Here is an 18,878-nt window from a genome sequence, read left to right on the forward strand (position 1 = left end):
CATCCTAGTGGTCATCCTACTTGGCTTTACCTAACGTCTGGCGATGTGCTCACATCTATCTGAATCTGATACCGCTAGTCTCCGTCAGAGTTGCTGGTGAAGGAATTCCGTCCCAAGGAGATAACTAGTCAGGGCGCTGGAACTGTGGGTGCCGACATCTAACATCTCAGAGCTATCCGGAATCCATCAGGAGGCGAGAGAGATGGCCAACGTCCAACCACGTATAACATCCGGAAAGGGTCAGGAGAAAAAACAAAAATCCTCGAGAGAGGGGAGAAAACCCCTTTTATCTGCATCCTTGGAGCACACTTTACTGCCGCGTTCTTTCGCACGCTACTCGTCTCCTTTGCCAGAGAGATGATCCGGTACACCGCTTCGCCTTCCGGGAAAACGAACTAGCATAGCTTTCTGTGTAAATGCTTATGCCTCAAGCCAAACGTTCACCCGAACGGTCCGCCCGCCAACTTTAGAATTTTGTTTACATCGTGATAAACATTTTATTTCACACATATGCCCTTTTATAGTTACATTTTACAACCTGGAAATCTTTACTTATGTTGTCTTAAATCAGTTCCCTAATTTTGGATGTCTTTTCATCCAATATGCTCGCGAAGAATTAATGGAGGTTCTTCAGTCATCAACACGAATCATTCAGTCTTGACTTCATACGATCAAGTAGAAAAGCTTGGAATCTTCTCCAACAACTCTCCGCAACTAATCTACCTAAAAGAAAAAGTACAATCATCTCCCCTGAGAAAATAGCTAATCAATTTGTTAATATATCAAGGGCACCTAGGGACCGTGAGCATACCAAGAAAGTTAAGAAAGAACTTAGAGCTTTAAAAATAACTGCACCTACTTTCTCAAAATTTGCCTCAGTCTTCACTATAGATGAAGTAAAAGCCGTCATAAAAGATATCAAAGCAGGCAAAGCCACAGGATTCGACGGTGTCCATCCTGAATTTCTGATTAATAGCGGGCCAAATACTATAAAATGGCTCTGTAAATTCTTTTTTGATATATTATTGACTGGCCGACTACCTAGCCAGTTTAAGAAGCAAAAATAGTTGCTATTCTTAAACCTGGAAAACTACCCCAAGAGGCAAAAAGTTACAGACCTATTGCCTTATTGAGTTGCACCTTTCAAATGTTAGAGTGCCTTCTGTACAACAGATTGTCCATACCAATTATGCAGCATGTCCAATCGGGACATGTCGATTGAGAAATTTGGTTTTAGAGAAAACCGTGGTTGCTGTGATCAAGTGTTCACTTTAACATCATACATAGAAGTTGGATTTCAGAAGCAAGAAAAAACATCAGCTATCTTCTTGAACCTAACAGCAGCCTATGATACAGTATGGCGTGAAGGTCTTATATACAAATTTCTTAGCATTGTCCCATGTAAACGGACTACACACTTAATTTCCTCCATGCTCACTGAACGTTTCTTTCAAGTTATATTAGGAAATAAAATGTCACGACAACGAAAACATAATAATGGTCTTCCACAAGGATCAGTATTGGCACCTTTACTTTATAACCTATACACATATGACTTGCCTGCTACCATCTCACGCAAGTTCTGTTATGCTGATGACATTGTAATTGCCATTCGACACAAAAACATGAGTCAGGCTGAAGACGTACTTACAAAAGATCTGAAAATTATAGGTGAATATTATAAAAAATGGAGGCTCCAGCTCAATCCAGAAAAAAACAGAAGTATCAAGCTTTCGCCTTAATAATCACATGGCAGATGTCACTTTATATATCTTCTTTGAAGGATGTTTACTACGACACAATAAGTTTCCAAGGTACTTGGGCGTTACCCTGGACCGCACGCTCTCTTACAAGCAACACTTAACAAACGTTTCTGCTAAGTTAAGAACCCGTAACAACATAATATGAAAACTGGTAGGCACGACATGGGGAGCAACAGCCGATAATCTGTGGATTACTACTCTTGGTCTAGTTTTCTCTGTTGCCTAATAATGCTCACCAGTGTGGCTAAATAGCACACATATTAAACTTGTTGATAGCCAAATAAATAATACAATGAGACTGATTTCGTGGCACAATTAAATCAATGCCCACACACTGGCTTCCAGCTCTTAGTAACATTGTCCACCGAATCTGCGCAGGACTAAGGCTCTCTTACAGGAGTATAAGAAAATCTTGGAGAACACAGCCCTATGATATATACAGATCTCCCAGACTTAAGTGTACAACGATTGAGATCAAGATATCCACCACTACAATTAGACCAACTACTACTACATTCTAACTTTGACTTGAAGCAAAAGTGGCAAGAACAGTGGGAGAGCCATACAGATGACATCACAAAATTTTCTCACAATGAATTACAAGAAAGTTTTGATGCTTGCTCACACCTCCCACGAAAATCCTGGACTCAGCTTAATAGAATACGAACTGGTCATGGTGTATGTGCGGACATGCTTTTTAAATGGGGTAAACGACCATCCCTGCATTGTGATTGTGGAGCTCAGAGACAAACTGTGGACCATATTGGGACTCGGTGTTATCTCAGAGCATATTCAGGAGACAAGTTGGACTTTTAAGTGCTACACACGAAGCTATGAACTATTTGACCAATATGGATGTAACCTTTTAATTTTATTGGTGTTTAAAATGACTTTTGACCTTTAATTTTATATGTTATTAAAGTGTATTGTACTGCATGATTTGATATTCATACCATACGAATAAATAAATAAATAAATAAATAAATTCTGTTTTGAACTTAAAAGAATAAGTCCAATGTATCAGTCCTGATTACGATTTTAAATTCGAACTCTCCATTTAATATTAGACTTTAAATGGAATCACTTTTGCAGTGTTATAACAATCAACAATCTTTTCTCATATAACAGCCTTAAAAAAATATTTTCTTGCATCGGCTGGCGGAAGCCATCATCTCACTGTCAGATGATGGGAAAAGATTCTCATTTGGACTGTTAAAAATCATTTTGAAACAAATTCCAAACATATCATATCGATTTACACCAAACGTTTTCTTTACTGATTACTGTTGTGAACAAAACGACAGCTTGATCACTGAATGTACCATTCTTCACTCCATTGAATGGTTATTTCGAGATAAGCATTTACGTCGTCCCACTTGATTCACTATGGCTACTTAAGTGATTTCATTAATTTCCCTCTTTTTCCACATACTGTCCGACCACACCCGAGACTCCTCCACAGTTTGTCGCATGACAGAAGAAGGCAAATCCATTCTGATAAAAGGTTAATCAATTCGTTTCTTGGGATGAGTGTTTATTAATATATGTTGGAATATTAGCTGTTCTTTTATTAGTTTTTAAAGTGGTAACTACTTTGTTGTACAGCCGTTGGATAATTTTACGTATAAAGCATGTGTTGTTATGTGGTGATATCTAATTCGTACATCACCTTATTCCTTTCTCCCTTTAAACATGAATGAAATCTTCTTAGCAGCTGGGGTTCTAGAATCTGTTGTCAGAGAATATCCATTTAGTTTACTTCATAACATACCAGCCTTGTCAATTCTGCAGTCTATTTCCAAAATTAATTTGCCATCTGCACTAAACAAAAGTGCCTAAGTAGCTTAAATGGTTTACTTCTTCTATTGGTTCTCCATTCACAATGCAGTTGATATCTTCAATGTTTCCAGCAATTTTCATCTGTACATGATAAAACTTTAAAAGCAAGTGACTGCGAGATGAAACTTATTTCACAACTTTACCACCCAAACTATTTTAGTGTAGGGAAAATAAAAACAGAGGTCATAGCAAATAACAGAATTGTAGTTTTGTGAATAGAGTACAAATGAAGTGAAAAGTGACAATTTTGTTACTATATTTGTAGATAGCTCCACCAGACTAGAAGAAAACACGCATACCACATACTGATCGCACGACTGTTAGAATTTGGTTATTTTACAGAGAGACAGTATATATTTAACCCATCACATTACTGAAATTCTTAAAACGTTTCATATAGAAAATAAAAAGATATTGGTCTATGCACAGAAAGCAAAAATACAAATTTTGGGGAATGAAAAAACAGGATAAAGAAGAAATAGACAGAAAATATTTATGCTGTTTTCAAAAATAAAGAGAAGGTACATTTTTGTTTCACACAACTCTAGATGATAAAAGTTAAAATCAAGTGACTTGAGTGCGAGTGGAAACTTATTTCACAACTTTACCACCCATACATTCTAGTGATGTGGGAATTAAAAACAGACACCACAGCAAATAACGAAATTATAATTTTGAATAAAGTACAAATGTACTGAAAATTGACAATTTTTCCTATATCTGTAGATCACTTCACCAGACTAGAATAGCAGTCGTACCAAATTCGAACAATATGACTGTTAGAATTTGATTATTATACAGAGAAAGACAGCAGATATTTTAGCCGATGACATTAATAAAACACTTTAAAAGATTGCTGTAGAAAATAAAAAGGTATCATAGCATGCAGATAACAAGGAATCAACATGCATATATCAAATAATGCTTGCCATTGGAAGAAAAAAATCAAAAACATTAACAAACTTCATAGCCAGACCCGTTCTTCTTTAAAATGATACCAAATGATGAAAACAATATGGGTATGAATTTCAAAACTTTGAAAAGCTGATGAATTTCTTGCTTGCTGTGATCATAAATATTTATTTGAAGGTAAACATTTTAATTTTCTTTACAATTTTTCTTTCTTCCTTCCTTTCTTTCTTTTTTTTTGATGGTTGATATTGTGGCATATTGTTTTCAAGAAATATGGTAACCCTGCTTTCAGACATTTGTTAAGTTTAATATCTTTATTATTGTTTAGTTAGGAATGCGAAAAATCCTTGTAATGTAAAAAAATCCTTCTAATGCTAAAGAAAGAAAAATAAATAAATTTCAGTTACACAAGTAAGTAAGTTATGAACTTTGGAATTAAAATGCGACTGTAAACATTTGATGATTTAATATTTGAGCAATATAAAATATACATTTGTACCTTAATTAACAAGCATGTGTGCTGTTGTTGTTACGTTTTCCAATAAATGTTTTAAAAACATGTGACAAGTAGTCAAAACGTTTTTCAAAACCTAACGCATAATATTCCATTTGGGGACCTAAAAACATAGTGGGGAAACTGGTGTCCTGTAATTCATTATTTTAGAAATTGTCTAATGCTAACAATTGCATTGTTTGAGATATCTGAAAACATTTCATTCATATGTTCGAAAACTCCGAACTACTAATATTTAATAGAATGTTGGTGTCATAAGAACACAGAAAGACTGCACAAAACATCAAAACGGAGTAAATTGGGTCATTAAAAGACACGTTGTATGCTTACCTAAACATATCATATAGTCTAAAGTTTTAAATAAACTAATGTTCCCACACTCAGAACGAGGACAGAAAAAACAAATGACTGGATATGAGTCACTCAGTTACAAACAAAACTAATGAAATAACACTGTGGGAAAATAATACACACACACACAGTTTATTTATTTATTTATTTTACTCAGTTCTTAGGTTTATAATATGTAGTTAACTGAATTTCAAAAGTAAAATAGAAAAACAACTAATCATTTAAAAAAAAGAACCATATAAAAAATCTGCATTGAGAGATGGGAAATTAGCGATCACTGGCGGATATTAGCCAGGAAAAGACAGTTTGAGCTTACACACACCACCGTGGGCAAAAAACATAGTATGATCCAAAAGCAAAAGAATTAACGGAGTGCCAATTTGACAGAAAATCTAAGGGAACAAACGTCAAATAGCCTTTAAGATTATTACAGAAATTTCGTTCTTTCAAGCTTCTGTTTCTTGAGTGTTTTGCTGTGGATAATAATTCAACTATTTTGGAATATCTATTTGTATCACGAAGAGTCATTCTGGAAAGAATGTAAGTAAATATAAATTATCATTAGAATTTCTAGACTACATATAAAAGTTGTTGTAATTCTTTTAAGTCTCCGTTTAGTTTAATTTATTTTTTAAAAATGACGTTTGTTTTTTCTCTTCACTGTAAACTAAAAACACCAATACCCAATAATTAGTAAACAAGATAACACCAGCATACAATTATATGCTTGGGACACCAGCATATAATTAAATTATTCAGAAAAGCCTAAACGCTGCCGCCATTTGACTCTACTTTAAGAATTCCTATATTCTTTTAACAGGAAAGAAATACCCCAAACTGTATTGGAAAATTGGTACTGCTATCTTTAGACAACCAAACACAAAACTTGACGACAATGCTGCTGGATGTTTGTCACCCTGCAAAATTCCAAGATTTCTTAGCTCAAAAACATCGCCCACAATTTCACAGGCAAATCAAAACGACACGTAATATCACAGAGACATATGTTCCCCCAAAATTTCCAAACACATTACGTCATGATTCTTTATCTCAAAAAGCACCCAAGATGCTATACGCGAACCAAATACACCACGTGATATCCCTGACAGAAGGGAGGTCCCAGCGAAATTCCTATCATTCCAATTTATCTTATCACTATCATCACCCATTATGCCATACGCGAACCATTTACTTCTCTACAACTTATAACAACGCACATCCACGACACGGACGTCGCTTTGCCATTCACCCTACCCCTGTTTGGTTTAAAGTGTCCCATCAATCACGACGAATCCTTATCCACTAATATATTTTCCTTTTGTATTCAAAATAATACCGTCGCTTATTTATAACTAACATGTGACAGCAGTTATTCACAACTAACAAATGACGTCACTTTTCTTCATCTGATAACAACACACATTCACGACAGGATTCCTTACATTATCTTGATCTTGATCTGGACAGAAGTTCCCTACGAATCACGACACGAATCCTTATCTCTACCATCACCCATAATTCCATATGCAAAGAAAACAAAAAAAACATGACTTCACTCACACAGATGGTCCCCAGAAAAATTCCAAACATTCCAATTTCATGACGTCACACACACAATGACGTCATCATCTCAACAATAAATCACGTCACGATTCCTTATCTTATCTTGATCTTGATCTTGTCACTAGTCACCCCATACTACTCAAGCATGATTCTAATGACATCGGCTGTGCTTTATTGGTGCTGATTTGTTTCCTTTCTTATATTGGTTTTCATGGTTTTTATGACAGCATTTGCGTCGTCTGAGAGGAGCTGTTTTAGCTTATATTTTTGGAAAGCTTTTAATGGTGATATTCTTATAAGGTCGTTTATGGAGTTCATATGTTCCAATGTTCCTGACTTTTTTTTACACTGTATTTCTGTAAAATCATTCTAAAACATTCATAAGCACCCAACGACATTGTAGGGCTGCTTAATGGTCAAAGCTTTGAAAATGAGAGCAGGCATCCACATAGCCTTTAAAGGAATGTGGTGCACCGAACAGGGTGCCCCACAAGAAGGTATCTTCCTAGATACTGAACGAACGAGGAAGGCCTGGAAATTTGGGATTTAGCCGACCAAATTCTGTTCTTATTCGCTTACCCCAAAATACAAAATGATGCTACAACATGACAGAATTTCTGGCCGACTTGGGCGTCTTCTGGTTAAACAAGGCCCCTGTTGATTTCTCCAGAGAACCAAGGCAAACAAGTGAAAAGTCAGCTATTGGAACAAATCCTGAAACTAACTCTACTCAATATCATCGAAGTTCAAGATCGGTACTATCAACATAAGAAGCCTGAATGGCAAAGAAATGGAGCGAGCTAGGGAATTGGATAAGTACGTGATCGACAAAATAGGGGTGCAGAAACAAAAAAGACAAACTGTCGTGAGATTTTTCTGAGCAATAAATACAAAATGTTATATTCAGGCAATTATTATGATCAGTGAAAAGAACGTGTAGCTATATTGAACACAAAATACGACACTAATCTTCTTGAATATCAAGCAATATAAAGTAGAGTGATGTGTGCAAATATCAGAAAGGGTAAATGGACAATGAGACTTAATTGTGCCTATGGTCCCACAGAAGGCGTCTACTGAGATAGAAGTGGAGGAATTTTATGAGACTTTAGAGAAAGCAACTGACACAATGAAAAAGGAAAAGGTGATCCTTGTTGGTTCCAAATAGCCGAATAGTAAATGATTGTCAGACATACAAAATTATTTTGGGAACTTTGGAGAAAAGAACAAAGCTAATAATAATGGTACTTACTGACTATTACTAACAAAATGTTCCAACATAAAAATGTGCACAAATTCACATGAAGAAAAGAGGCAAGGAATGAGAAAAGTCTCATTGACTATGCTATTGTTGTTAGTGATGTTTTCTTACTTTTACAGAGGATTTGAAATTGGAAGTGATCACCGTTTAGTCTTGAGCAGGATAAAATGGAATTTCATATTGAAAATAAGATGTAAGAAGTTTTAAAGCGAATGAAAGTTGAGCAGCTCTCAGATGTGAACTGTAGGCTAAAATACACAAACATTATTCAAGAAAAAATTAAAGAGTTTGAGAACAGGAAACAAACCTTGGAGATTCAGTGGCAAGCTTTAGAAAACCAGATGACAAAATCTGTGCACAGGAATCCATACGAAGTCAACAAAGCCATGTACAGTAGAATGTAACATCTTTACTTCTACATGTAAAGATGTCAGTGTTCTCCGCATCATTGCCATAATCGCTGTGCAACCCTCAAAATTTCGAGCACTTTTAGCAAAATTTCAGGTACCTATCCACCTTAACCTCCAGATCCTCTCCTTCTCTGTCTTCCTCTCGAAAGTACGAGAAAGTATACAACTAGTGAGGATATTTCCACTCGAAAATATCCCCACCAGCCGTATACTCGCCATCTCACGTTTGAAATTTTAATACCTTTTGCTTTGCTATACAGCAGTTGTCTCCAAAGTGTGGTACACGTAACCCAGGGGGTACGCGAGTCGATACGTGGGGGTACGTCCAAAAAGTTTTATATTGATAGGAAAAAAATTAAGTAATTAATTAAAGATAAAGAATATTACTTTCTTTCATCAATTAAACATATATCTAATATATCTAATATAGAAAAAAACGTCATAAAGATCCTGTAAACTTAAATTTGCGAGTAGCGCACATTGGGCGACTTTGCACACATAATCGTCCGTGGCAAAGCTGTCATGTTTTTTAAAACTTGGGAGTAAATATCTTACTTCTTATCATTGCCATTGTTTGTAGAGCATCCTGGTGTTGACAAGCCCAACTAGAAAAGGAAAATTGCCTAGTTATCCTGCTATCTATTGATGACTCCACAGTTGTATTAATTATTTGACTGTTAGTAGTAAGATTAAAGCTTTTTTTTAGTATATATTGTTTCTATGAAATTCCAACGCCTTTTTGTGCTTATCTTTATGTTTACACTAGAAATAGTGAATTAATATTATCAAAATCGCTTACATATTTTAAACGTGTGTGATATTATCAAACACTTTTAAAGTGAGGTATCATTGTCTGCAATGACAGGTATTAAAACCAAATATCGAAATAAATTAAACTTGGAACCAAACCTTCGTATCGCAGTATCAGGAGCCATCAAACCAGAATTTCAAGAAATTATGAAAGAAATGCAAGGCCATTGTTCACATTAAATATTGTAATAAATATGTTTGTAAGCTGTTAATAATAAAAATAATGTGTAAAAATATCTAACTTTTTTAATTTTTATATGATGATAAAAGGCATATTTTCTCTTTATAATACTTATTAATAGATTTTTGCTCAATCAATTGGGGGTACGCGCTATTTATTTTTTCTGTCTTGGGAGTAATTGATCAAAAACATTTGGAGACCACTGCTATATAGAACTGGTTACTCCACACTCTAGCCCATTTACTCACTCTATTAAATCCACTTGCACTAATGGAATATCAGTTGTCCACCAGCAAACACTTATATGTCACCATTCAAACCCTTCGCTTCGTTATTCACATAAAAAAAAACAAAATCGGCCTTAATGTACCCTCAGCACACAATGCTAGGGACTGTCCTCATCTTGAATGTGGTTCGCAATACGCAACTTGCTGCTACGTATATGACATGCAATCTCCAACCAACACACTAATCTATCACCCAACACTATCTGATACAATTTAACGGATGGTGTTGGGTGAAAAAAAGCTTTTATAGCTTGTGGCAAGCTACATATAGCTTTTTCCAAAATCTAAATATACTAATGGGCACGCAACTACCTCGTCCAGTGAATTTACCACCTTGTCAAAATAAGTAAATCGTTATCTATTATCAATTACAATTATATAAAGCATTTACACACTCGAGCTTTTAAAACTATTCCTTATGATGTTATACTGCTTATATCTAAAACCGAAATAACAATACCTATGCAAGATGAATGACAAAGTTGAATAGCTATTACAATTATTATGATTTATTTTCCTCAGGTCACATGGAGATCTCTGAAATTTTCTGGTGCAGAAAATATAGTTTACCAGCAGAGGCCGAAATATGAGGTGAGAAATATTACATGAAATAAAACTATTATTATAGATTAGAAAATTATTTATTTATTCTATACTATAATGTTTCTTATTTTTATTAAATCATCTGTTTGAGTGCAAATATTTTAGAAAAAAGATATTATAAAAATATTATTATATTATTCTTGAGGATTTAGAAAATTAATTGTATCATGGTATAGGTTGAAACTAAACAAGTGGTTTTTCAATTATGACCATGAAAATAACGTAAACTAAATACATACACTTCAACTGAAACTAGACTAAGCTGATTATGGTTTTGAAACGAGTTGGAATGAAATTCAGAACTGTAACTTTAGATTAGTCAAAATATTAGTATAGAATTTGGTTCCATATCTACAATAACCTCAAATGGGTCTCACATATCTCAATTTTAACAAAGTTCCTAATTAAGAGATATATTATCAAAATTGTCAATACAGCATTTTTAAGATGATTCCTCATTCTTATCATTACACCATCGATGATAATTCTTCACCCGAATATAGTATCACCTGTTGGGGTGTAGATTATTCAAACAATCTACTTCTATTTGATAATATATTTGACTTATCTATTTCATTTTTTGCTTTTAGGAATTGGATGTCTTCAACACTTTAGAAGGGTCGCTTGGACTGTGGATCGGAATGTCTCTGATTACTTTGTATGAGATTGTAGGGATCCTTTTCTTAATTCCGGTGTACTTTTGTAGAGAAACTCTGAAGAGATTCAAACGAAGATTTAGAGTTCGAAGAAACGTTCCCCGAAAGCGAACGGCAAGGAATGCACAAGAACGCGAATTGTTTCAGTCTCAGTTCGTTCAGAGATAATTATCTTCATTAGTGATAAATTCTCTATGTATATGAAAAGAAATGAATAATTGTTCTCTATTAACATATGATGTTCAGTAATACATCTATAAAGTTTTGTCTTTGTAATTCCATAATGTTAGTAGAATTATATTTAGGGTAATTCAAATAACGTCTTAGGAACTCAACTAGAATTGTTCCGATTGGAAAAATTATTAACAATCACTTTCTCCAACTGCAAAGATTTTTTATGTAGATCAGATAAATATTCTTCTACAGAGATTTAAATAAATAGACATTGTGTTACTAAAAAATAAATCCTATTAAAAGGCCTGCAGTGTTGTTATTATTTCTCTACATCACAATAACATAGACCTGTCAAAACCCAGTGCTATCTTTTAGTTATGTGACAAGCAATCATGCAGAATTTTGCCACTTCACCATTCTCAACTACTTAAGCATTGTAAAAGACACTATCACTTCTGGATGGAGCTCGTGCAGTGATAGAGTCGAGTCCCCTGGGTTTAAACAATAATAAATAAATAAGCTGAACATTATGATTTATTTGCTACGATTATGCAATATTGTATGAATTATCGACCCACTTCCAAATAACGCCTGGCATTGTCGCAAGTGTCTTCAATAATATTATTTTTATTCTGAATTTCAGCAAATGTGAATAATCTTATATTTGAAATCAGCAGCAATGCAGTAATTAATCATCAGTAAATAACTTACATTTGTTATAGTACATAACATGAGTATTCTGCATCCAATATTAATGCCGATATCAAATGATATCGGCAAGTGTATTGGATGTACTATGAGCTCGCTAACTGCGCTTATTTTCAATTCGATTACTAAATATCCTACATTAGCAGCCTATTAGACATGTATTCCTCAAAGGATCTAGAAAATCGTATTAAGCATCTGATGAGAAATTATTTATCCATTGGCGATACCAAAATATTTAAACCATGGATGTCATATACCTTCTTATGTTAAATTGTAGAAGAGATTGGTTCTCCAAATTATAAAAAATCTAAATATTTTTCAAAGCTTCTAAACTATATCAAAGTGGGTAAACGCCACTGTGTTCATAATGGATAAAAAAATTATCTGCGTCGTTACAAATTTATATAAGTTCGGCTAACGCAATTTAAGGCTATATGGACATTATGATTAGGAGATAGCCTCATTTTCTTTCTACAAATTCTCGGTGTGTTTGAGCAAAAACCAGAAAATCGTTTCAGAACAAATGACTTCAAAATACATGTGAACCAATATCATAGTTCACTTAGATGCTTCGGTCATTGTCTGATGGAAAAATAATAGTAGCGTGGTAAAGATAATAAATTAATTGCAGAATGCAATGACAAAGCTTCCTGTTGGCATAAACGAAATGTAACATCTGAGTATATAAATTACATAAATTAAATATACATAATTGTTTATAATATGGATAGTCTTTCATTTACTCACATGCGCCAGAGATTTATCTTTAATAGCAAGTCCTTCTAGAATAAAAAAATTATACTTAAATTGGGTATTTTTTAAAAGATCAACGAATGCTTCGAAATGAATAAAACACAAAAGTCAATTCGTGAACTCGATCTGACTAATATTTATTGCATATACCATACGAGTGGAATACATTTCGTTACACTAATGCATGCGATAACAATGATTAAAAAATACTTCAAAGTTAATAAATGAGCCACTGAAAAGAAAAAGCTGATCTCAAACATCGATATACTTGTGATTCATAAACTGATTTAAGTATTGTATTAGGATAACAGAATAAAATTCCTCTTTACAAGAATGGTGGTTGTTCATAAGTATCATATAGAAGCATTTCACTTTCTTCGTGTTTCTTCGTTTCTTCCTTTGGTTACTGCACTCCAGTAAAATACTTGATTCTGTTTCCCTTTACAACCCTTCTAAAAATGTATGATGGAATCAAAACTGCAATTTCGATGATGTCATACACTGCAACCAACGACATTCCGATCCATAGTCCTAGAGAACCTCCCAGATCGCTGAACACATCAAAGTTCTGAAAGAAGCAATGGACTTGTTCAAATGAAAATTGTATGAAATATACTTTCGGGTTTATGTCAGTATAACGTACTGTTTGTTTTCTTGATCCTTAGATACACTAAGACAACAAAACTCTTCCCTTTCTTAATTGGGAGAAACGTGAATTACCATTCGGTAGAAGAAAAGATCAAAATATTTTTTTCGTGTATAGACGACAGTGGATAAGGTATTTGGAAACGGAAGCTCTAAAACATACTTGCCTGATATTTTGGTTGCTGTTGAACGATGGACACTTCCGAAGATGAAAACTTGAATTCAAGAAGCGCCAACTTTTCTTTCCTTCACACCTGAAAGAAAAGTTGGCGAGCATTCATTTAGCAAAATGATATTCACTGATATCAGCTACAATCCTTAATAGGAATATACGAAATTTATCAATTGAGCATTGTTAATTTGATAGAGATCATTTCCCTCAGATATCTGCTCGCGTGACCTCAAGTTACAGAAATTGATTTTAACAAGCACTCGTGCGTTACTACAGTGGATATTACAAGGTGGTGAGCATACAAGGACACCACACAATACCGGCTCTTAAACAGAAGGAGCATAACAACGACATCCACGATAATTGTCAGCGGTCCAGATATCGTGAAATTCATAGCAATGTGCAACTGAATTCCTTGTTTATTCCTGCATTTCTCGAACCATCTGTCCAACAATGATTGCGTCTTTTTTCCTTGATTTGAAACGGGTGACAGTTAAAGGATTTCAAGATGATGTTGATGTGAAACTGAATATCACACGTGTAGTATATTAATATTACGCCTACGGCATTGTAATGATTTCATTTCTTTATAAAGGTACTTCCTTTCTATTTTAGCGATACACTCACGCAACTCTCAAAGCATAAAATAAAACATATACGTACCATACTTGGCGCAATCTGTTTGGTTTTGCACAGTATATCTATTGAAAAATATATAAGTTTTGTTAGCCCATGGCGTATATAATAAAGATAATATTCTTACCATTGTGTAGAATATAATGTTAAGTTAAAATATTAAACACTTGTCATCTTCTTCTGAAATTTTTCCAAAGAAAAATGTGCAATTTAGGAAATCATGAGAGAGAGAGAGAGAGAGAGATCAGTAATTAGACACGCATGCAACACTAAGAGACAGCTCAAGGATATATAAATAACACCAACTCTCTCTCTCTCTCTCTCTCTCTCTCTCTCTCTCTCTCTCTCTCTCTCTCTCTCTCTGTATTAGCAGTTTGATAGACAACTTAAATATACGCTAAATCATTCTCATTGGTTAATCTGGCAACCACACATGACCCTACCCAATAATTTATCGTTAGATTAAGATACCATGAGCAGTTGGAATGTGATAACTGGTCGCTAAATGCTAAGTGGGTATTCTTATCTAATAAATTGTTTTTATATTACTGCGGCCGTTATCAACGAAACTTATCCTAGAATTAATACAAGCTTTTGACTAAAAGTTCACAAACTGCCCAAAAAGGGATTGCTTTTGAACTAGTGTCATGGAAGTGAGAGAATAATCAATTCATCTGTAGAATGTTTCTCACACATTTCCATTTCAAAATCTACAGATATTTCTAATCTACGATGGCGTTTATTAAAACAATAGTAGAATATTATATGAAAACAGTTGAAGAATTTACATTTCTGGTGAACACAGCCAACTTTCTCTTGTGTCTTCTGCCCAAGGTAACTCAGAGGTCAATTTTAAAAGAGGAAAGCTAATTATTATTGGTTTATGCAATTCTTTGTCCATTAGAAGTTACATTATAAGTAATTTCATTGGAAATATTAAGTAGCAATGATGTCAATGACCAACATCATCGCAGCGGCATTTTCGTATTTATGCAGGTATTTGTACATGGAATTTAATAACAATTAGAAAATTGTAACACTATGCATAGAAAATTGTAACACCATGCATAGAAAATTGTAACACTATGCATAAAATGGAATCAATTCATGTATGAACATGAATTGATTCCATTTTATAATTAGAAATTAACGGAATATTGATTTTTTATAAATTCATAAAGAATACTTACAACATCGATGGGAAAATATTCCTCCATCTCAAATGTATAACTTACGGATCTGAAAGAGAGAAAATACAATCTTATAGATTTTTTCTTAAATAACATTTTCAGAGGCAGTATTATTCAGAGTACAGCAAAGTTCTTTTTCTAATCAAATTTAACGCAGTTACAAATAAATTGCAGATAACTATTCAAGCGGTAAAATATTAGTAAACATAATGTCGGCCTAGTTGGCCGAGCGGTTAGAATATCCTTTCTCCAGCCAAAACGCTACGGGTTCGAATCCCTCTGTGGGCATGGATGTTTGTGTTTATCTCTGGAAATGCTAGTGGTGGTGATAGTGGCGGGAGGTAGATGGCGTTGGTGTAGTTGGTGGATTGAGTGGTGGAGACAGACGGATGTAGAGTGGGTGTCCCCCCCCCTAGATAGGTCTTTGGACTCCCTGGAGGTGTTACGTAATAATAATAATAGTAATTAATATGACATAATAAAAATTATTATAACCATCTGCTTCCATACGAATACAAAACAGAATAATTAGAGCCATAACCACTACCTACTTTGCGCATTCAACCAAAGATCTGTATGTCGTTCATAATATTCAACTACTACAGAAACCATATCTCTATGGTTGTCTGTTATATGTAAAAAGAAGCGCTGAAAGTTTCTTGATATATAATGAAAATGTATAATGAAAAGTATTATACAATACAACTTGAATTGTATTGTATAATACAGTACATTGAATTGTATTCTATAATACTGTACATTGAATTGTACAACGTGATGTACAGTTTGTATTCTATAACATTATAGCAATACATATAATTCTATAACAATACATACATACAAAAAATACATACAATTCTATAACATTATAGAATAAGAATATTGTATTCTATAATATTGTATATTAAATTGTACTATTTGAATTGTATTCTATAATATCATACATTGAATTGTATAATATTATAGTATAATATCTTGTATACGTGATGGGAAGGATAATAATAATAATAACTTGAAAAATATTTTTTTCGATGATTTCCTGTGTAATTCATGGAATTATTAATTTCTTGATAACGATGGTTTTACGTGTTCGTTTTAAGGTTATTCTACAAGCATACCTGCTACTTCATTGTGTAGATAGAGATCTATCTGCAGGCCAAAAAGTCAGTTTGCCTATTTTGTTTTCACAAGAGCGATGACCAGATTGAAATCAAACTTTAATATGGATCTTAACCGAAATAATTTTGCTTCTTAATTATTAAGTGACAGTAATTAATGCATCTGCTCTCAACTAACAAACAGCGGGTTCGAATCCCGCAATATTTTGTGATGCTTTTACGAAGGTGGGAGATGAATTTCATATTTAGTGTGAGACCACCTTACCTCTTAGAAAGGTACCTGAAGTGGAGTGAAAATACTGGATAGTTGATTTCGAGAACAGTTTCCGATTTACGTAAAATAACAGAAAATTAAGCTGAAAATAATACTAAAAATCATCTCTCTGTCGCCCACGGTAAAAACGTACTATATACTCAGAATTTGTTTTTTAACGCGTAAATGGGTTACTTCTTTACAGTGCTAATTGTAAAAATGATTGCAACAAACACGAATCAAAACGCAAAGATCAGCAAAATATAATTAAATAAAAAATAACGAATTACGAATTTATTTTATTTAAAAAAAAAATATATATATTTTTTTTAAGTATAAAAAAACAAAGAATCATTTATGCTGAGAACACAATAAAAGCTAATTCCTGTGCACAAAGAATTTACTTATCACTTGCAAATGTTAAATAATTTGTTTACAAAAGAAGTAAACATTAACTTACCCACATTCCACATTGTACTCACGGCTACAGTTGTGTACATATAGAGACAACGGCCGATTCCCTGATGATATCAAAAAACGAAAACACATTTCATTCTTCCTTGAAATATGTAATGCTCAACGATGACGCATTAATTTGAACAAAAGAAAAATAAAATATTGAAATTACAAGCAGAAGCAAACTTTTTTGCGGCACAGGGTGATTACTACTACTAATACTGTTACTACTGGCATGCGTACATATCTGCTAATTGCGTGCTTTGTTTGGTTGTTTCATCTCGTTTGGTATATGAACAAATGTTATCTCGTTGTTGATCAGCTAACTCATTTCTGAGAGGAGAATTTGTAAGTGTAAAACCATGGCTATCAGCTTAGAACTTACCTCTGCGTGGAGTGTATATCACGTAGCTTTGTTATTGCTGAATTTAAATATTTACTAAATAAATAAGAAATCCTGTTGTTACCTGATTGTCATTAAAAAACTCAGCGAAATGAAACTTAAAATTTTTCAATTTGTTATATTCCTATAAATTTAAACTTAAATTATATATAAAGTTTGAATAATTTCAATATAACTAAATAAAACATACATTAAAAAGAAAACGTTATTTATGGAAATTTTTGTCTTCACATTACTCATGGAAAAACACAAAGCATTCAATTCAAATTTACCAAAAAATGTTGAAATGTTAATAACACATTCAAAAAAATTAACTTTTTTTGAATCTTGACAATCGAGTTTATTTCTCTAAATCATTTCGAAAAGTAACCTACCAACTAAACATATCTTGTACACGTGTGGCAAGATTTCGGCAGAAGATATGCAGCCATACTTTACTAACAGTCGACGAGCGCTGCATTGATCAATGCATTCCTATAAATAGAAAAATATACAGTAAATTTCCATTTAAGAATCAATTTATTAGTTGGTTATTAATTCAATAACTAAACAACGACTGACATTAATTCAATAATTACATAAATAATATTTTCTTAAATTTAAATTAATATTTATATATATTAAATTAAATTATATATATATATATATATATATATATATATATATATATATATATATATATATATATATATATATATATATATATATATATATATATATATATATATATATATATATATATATATATATATATATATATATATATATATAGAGAGAGAGAGAGAGAGAGAGAGAGAGAGAGAGAGAAATTGATCAGCAACTGTCGGCTCTCCAAATCTTCCATTCTACCCTCATCTCAAAGAATCATGATGACATGGCGTCCTGGAGATGTGGTTAATCCGCTGACAAAGCTGTAAACAGGAATGAAGTCATGTGGCCGCTGTTCGTGCTTTTATACGCATGAGTAAGTTGTATTGTTTACCAATCGGTTGAATGGTAGATCAGCCTCTATGGGAGTTTCGTAAATTGCATGCCAGAATGCGGGTAATATCGAATATTCTCGTTTGAAGACACTCTTAAAAAGAAAATATTCATGAAAACATTTGTTTTCTTGATTATGTTGTGCACTTTTTCACTGAATCTGATTTATAATATAAAATTATTCTCAGCACAAAAAATAAAAACAACTTGAAAGCTGTTTTTATTTTTTGCAATTTTAA

At 33.3% G+C, this 18,878-nt stretch overlaps 1 long non-coding RNA gene across 1 annotated transcript; it reads right to left on the reverse strand.

Annotated features, from left to right (window-relative positions):
* Positions 1-12,901: 12,901 nt before the first annotated feature.
* On the reverse strand, positions 12,902-18,127 carry LOC150096429 (uncharacterized). Its single transcript, XR_016549929.1, has 6 exons — positions 18,033-18,127; positions 17,260-17,320; positions 15,429-15,477; positions 14,266-14,303; positions 13,598-13,684; positions 12,902-13,353 (listed from the first exon to the last, which is right to left on the reverse strand). It is a non-coding gene; the product is annotated as an uncharacterized LOC150096429 (long non-coding RNA).
* Between the last annotated feature and the right edge of the window lie 751 nt (positions 18,128-18,878).

Source organism: Typopeltis vanoorti, chromosome 19, assembly GCF_054136105.1.
Source record: "Typopeltis vanoorti isolate ZY-2024b chromosome 19, IOZ_Tvanoo_1.0, whole genome shotgun sequence".
Lineage (NCBI taxonomy): Eukaryota > Metazoa > Arthropoda > Arachnida > Uropygi > Thelyphonidae > Typopeltis > Typopeltis vanoorti.